The sequence below is a fragment of the Papio anubis genome, chromosome 4, assembly GCF_008728515.1.
Source record: "Papio anubis isolate 15944 chromosome 4, Panubis1.0, whole genome shotgun sequence".
Classification (NCBI taxonomy): Eukaryota; Metazoa; Chordata; class Mammalia; order Primates; family Cercopithecidae; genus Papio; species Papio anubis.
This window is the reverse complement of record NC_044979.1, coordinates 83,446,069-83,451,695: the sequence shown is the minus strand read 5'-3', so window position 1 is coordinate 83,451,695 and position 5,627 is coordinate 83,446,069. Positions and strand designations below refer to the sequence as shown.

The 5,627-nt window shown below is 35.3% G+C and overlaps 1 pseudogene across 1 annotated transcript; it reads right to left on the bottom strand.

The window, feature by feature from the left end:
* Positions 1-446: 446 nt before the first annotated feature.
* Positions 447-1,015, bottom strand: LOC101007880 (annotated as a pseudogene). Its single transcript, XR_160373.4, has one exon. The product of XR_160373.4 is annotated as a 60S ribosomal protein L24 pseudogene (transcript).
* Positions 1,016-5,627: the final 4,612 nt, after the last annotated feature.

The window sequence follows — 5,627 nt, the reverse complement described above, 5'->3', positions numbered from 1 at the left end:
TTACAGGCATGAGCCACCGCGCCTGGCCCATGTATCTTTATAGTAGAATGATTTATAATCCTTTAGGTATATACCCAGTAATGGGATTGCTGAGTCAAATGGTATTTCTGGTTCTAGATCCTCGAGGAATTGCCACACTATCTTCCATAATGGTTGAACTAATTTACACTCCCACTAACAGTGTAAAAGCATTTCTATTTCTCCACATCCTCTCCAGCATCTGCTGTTTCCAGACTTTTTAATGACTGCCATTCTAACTAGTGTGAGATGGTATCTCATTGTGGTTTTGATTTGCATTTCTCTAATGACCAAATTATAAACTTTTTTTCATATGTTTGTTGGCACATAAATGTCTTCTTTTGAGAACTATCTGTTCATATCCTTCGCCCACTTTCTGAACTAGAAAAAAATACTTTAAATTTCTTTTTTCTTTCTTTTTATTTTTATTTTTTTAGAGTTATAATCCAATCTGTATTTAAAAATCGAATCTGCCAGTTTAGCGTTTTCCACCAACTCGGCGAGCTGAAACTTTCACAGGCTTCACAATCTTTTGCTTAGGTGCTGCCTTTGTAGGTGCCTTAGCAGCAGCCATTGCAGTCTTTTTAGATGTTTGCTTAGCCTTTTTTGCTTCCTTAGCAGCCCTGATAGCTTGTTCTCATTGAGCCTTTCTAACTTCAGGTTTCTGATTCCTCTTGGCCATTATATCAGCAAGAGATGCACCAGTAATGGCCCTCTGGAATTTGACTGCTCGGCAGGTTCTTTTCTTTTGAATTTCTTCCGACTGACCCTTTTTGTGCTTCCTTCTGTAGAGGACAGTCCAGTTTATCTGCCGAGGATTCCTCTTGGAAAGGAACGCCGACTCGCATTTTGCATTAAGAAACTGGAAAACCTTCCCATCGGTCCTGGCGTAGCGCCTCCCGTGTCCAGGGTAGATCTTGTACCCGCTAAAACTGCACAGCTCCACCTTCATGGCGACGGATTCAAGAGAAGAGAAGAGATGGCGAAGAGAAAGAGAGAATCATGACTACTTTAAATTTCATATGTAACCCAAAAAGAACCCGTATAGCCAAGACAATCTAAGCAAAAAGGACAAAGCTGGAGGTATCATGCTACCTGACTTCAATCTGTACTACAATGCTATAGTAACCAAAACAGCATGGTACTGGTACCAAAACAGAAATATAGACCAATGGAACAGAGGCCTCAGAAATAATGCCACACATCTACAATCATCTGATCTTCAACGATCCTGACAAAAATAAGCAACGGGGAAAGGATTCCCTGTTTAATAAATGGTGCTGGAAAAACTGGCTAGCCATATGCAGAAAACTCAAACTGGACTCCTTCTTTACACCTTATACAAAAATTAACTCAAGATGGATTAAAGACTTAAACAGAAAACCTAAAACTATAAAAATCCTAGAAGAAAACCTGGGCAATACCATTCAGGGCACAGGCATGGGCAAAGACTTCATGACCAAAATACCAAAAGCAATTACAACAAAAGACAAAATTGACAAATGGGATCTAATTAAACTAAAGAGCTTCAGCTCATCGAATTAAACTATCATCAGAGTCAAGAGGCAACCTAAAGAATGGGAGAAAATTTTTGCAATCTATCCATCTGACAAAGATCTAATATTCAGAATCTACAAGGAACTTAAACAAATTTACAAGAAAAAAAAAATCAAAACTTATGTTTTTAAAACCATCAGATCTCATGAGACTCACTATCACAAGAACAACGCAAGAAAGACCTGCCCCCATAATTCAATCATCTCCCACCAGGTTTCTCCCATGACATGTGGGAATTGTGGAAGTTACAATTCAAGATGAGCTTTGAGTGGGGACACAGTCAAACCATATAATTTACTTCTTTACTTGCCACAAATTCATCTTTTTTCATGTCTCAACAACTCTGGAGACCTTATCCTACTCCTCAACATGAGCTAATTTGAAAAACTGCTCAAAGATCCATAAATCTTCTGTATTGATCACAGAGAGAGAGGAACACTGATTGCAATACCAGATAGTGGTAGTTGAAAGAAAAGGAATTGTGCCCGAGGATGAAAAATAGCATTTATTTATTTAAAAGCAATCAAACAAATACACAAACACATATACCAATACATCTGAGTGACTACTATGTGTCAAGCAATTGTAATAGTGCATAATGTATTCTCAAGCTGATCACTAAAAATCACCAACTGAGTTTTCACCAGTTAGAGTTCTATGACAGATGTTACTTTTCAATGTAATGCTAGAAAGATTTTAAAAATTAACTCTCCTCTGGAACCTGCATTTTTAAATTTTTATCCCTCTCATATTCATCACATCCATGATAGAAGCCTCTTATGATAGACTCGAACTGTGTAAAACTCCTGTGTGCTTCTTCCCAAATCTAGTGCAAAGGGGGATATGTTATTAGCAGCACAGACTAGAATAGTGAATGGCATTGCCCATGAAAGCATCACTATGGTTTTATAATTCAAGATCATTTTACTTTCAATACTTGTGAGCTAGTCTAGGAATGAATAGTACAATATACTGTGGTGTTTAAGTTTCCATAATGTAAGTGACACATTGTTTTGCAATTGCCAGATAGATAGAAAAATAGATATATCTTCTTCTTTCTATTCAACTTAGATGCAAATCAGTTTGTTGAAAAGTAACTAGAGATTTTAATGTTTCTATTATGTCTTTTCCCAAATAGCAGTTAATGTGCCTCATTCAATTTAATTCTTAGGTACTGTGGTGGTCATTAGGGTTCTTTGATAACTATTAATTGTTCTCCCAACTTCTGGCACATAGAAGGACTGAAATTACTGGCCCTTTATGGGTAGGGCCATTTCAATGAGTTGTGAGTAGAAGAGACATGTGTCACTTCTGGACTGGAATATTTAATTGTCCATATAATACTTTCTAGAGCTCCTTTTTATCTGAATAGAACTTCTTGCCAGCATGCATTAAAGGTGTAGCGTAGGTGAGCAATAAACCTTTGTTGTTTAATAGAACAGAGATTCAGGTGGTATTTGTTACCATAAACTTTTCTGACAAACACAAATGCTATTTTGAAGTACTACTTGATAGTACCTAATGTCATATAAGGCATACTAGATTATATACTCATGAGAGTCAATGACAACATTTATCACTTTGTTTTTATTCTTCCAATTGTGACATGTCTACATTGACCCTATTTTGAGAACATTAGTCAAAAGCACAAATAAAATGGGAGGCTGAGGCAGGAGAATAGCGGGAACCCGGGAGGCGGAGCTTGCAGTGAGCTGAGATCTGGCCACTGCACTCCAGCCTGGGCTACAGAGCGAGACTCCGTCTCAAAAAAAAAAAAAAAAAAAAAAAAAAAAAAGAAAATATTTTCATAATTTTTCACTTGATCCTGGTAAGCATGGCTCTCTTTGCACTCTTTTCTAGGTGTTTTCTTAAAATTTTGATTTTTAAATCAGCAAATTTAATCCGCCCACCCTTTCAGTTTGCCTAAACCTTACATAGTAATGTGGTACATAAAATATACAGTTCTACTCTGTAATTTTGAGAGAGTCAAAGGGACTTAACTTGTACTTTGTTTCAACTTTTATACCACTCAATCATAATTAATTTTGATGATTTTTGGCTAAATGAGAAGCAATGGGTAGCTCTGCAGGAAAGGAAAAGGATAAGGGCATCTAACAAAGTTCCCTGTAGGTAATCCCAACCTAATTTAAAGCACACTTGATATGTAGCAATAGACCCTGGTAAAATGGCAGGTGATTCTCCAAACAGAATAAAAGTAGCAGTTGTATCCCTGCCCAGACTCAGTAAATTTGTATGAACATGGTGCTTTTCATTAGGCAATCAATAATATATTTTATTGGTTCCAGAACACTGCACAAAACCCACTAGAAGTCATCTCACTCCACTGTTTTGAGTGTGAACACTACAATTAAGCAAAGAAAAAAATAAATTAGTTTTTCTGAAATCTGGAGGTTTTCTAGTTGTAAAAACCCAATTACAAATTAGCAAGCTGTGAACAATCAGATTAAAAAATAATCAGGGACAAAGCAGCAAGTGTTTCACTTATAAAAATCTGCAAAGACTCACAAAGTTAGTTATATGGTAATTGATGGAAAATGGGAATATCAATGATATTACATGGAATCATAATTTTTTAGCCTCAAATATCAATAGTTTTACTGTATATATATGTATCTTTGAAATTTCTTATTTTCTGTTAAGGAAGTGTAGAGATTTTGTAGGGATGCATATGCCAAATTAAAATAGTTTTTATATGTTTGAAATTCAGATTATTTGCTAACAAAAGATGATTATGAAGTATTTGAGTAATATAAATACAACATGAAATAATATTACAAAACTAAGACTAAATATATTGGTAATATTAGCAAATATCAGAAAACCTAATAAAAACACAGCTTTTCAGATTGGCTAAAAAATCAAATTTTAACATTATACATGAAACACCATAATACAAAGAGATTCAGCACCATTATACTTAAAAAGTAAACCAAAAACAAACACACACATACACACAAATAGAAAGAAAGTCAGCATTTTGATGCTGATATCTGATGAGGTAAAATACTGTTGTGAAAGCATAAAAGAAACAAAAATCACATCTCATGATGCTAAAAGTTACAGATTATAATGATGACAGTTATTGACATTTGTACAGCAACAAGTCTTAGGAGGCCAACACTATACTTACAAAAAGAAATATGCAGAAATATGTTAATAACAGTAGAATTTAACTCAATTCTCATAATACAAGACTGATTAAGTGGATAAAGAGAAAGTATGTAAAAGGACTAACAATTAATATTACAGGCATGAGCCACTGTGTCTGGCCAAAATAACTTTTAAAAAACCCTTCCTGCAAAAAATACATTAGACTTAAAGATTTTACAGAGTAATTCTACCCAATCATTAAGACAAGATCATTCTAATGTTAAACTGTTCCTAATAATAGAAAAAGAAAGGCATTTCTCAAATTATTTTATGATAAAAATATTTATCTAAAATATTGAAATAAATATAACAAAATAATATTTACAGAGCCGGGCATGGTGGCTTATGCCTGTAATCCCAGCACTTTGGGAGGCCAAGGTGGGCGAATCATGAGGTCAGGAGATCGAGACCATCCTAGTAGCTAGTGAAACCCCGTCACTACTAAACACGGTGAAACCCCACCACTACTAAAAATGCAAAAATATTAGCTGGGCGTGGTGCTGGGTGCCTATAGTCCCAGCTATTCAGGGAGGCTGAGGCAAGAGAACGGCATGAACCTGGGAGGCAGAACTTGGAGAGAGCAGAGGCGGTGCCACTGCACTCCAGCCTGGGTGACAGAGCAAGGCTCTGTCTCAATTAAAAAAAAAAAAAAAAAAAAAAATTACAGCCCAATCCCACTTATGAATATTTATGCAAATATTAAAAAAAAAGAATCAAGAGTACATTAATATAATTAATCCTCTATTAGAAAGTATTTTAATAAAATCTTTCACATTAATAGAACCAAGAAGAAAAACCATCTGATAATTTTTACAGCAGCAGACCTTTTGCTTGACAAAATCCAACATCCACTTGTGTCAAAAAACCCTGAATTAAATAAT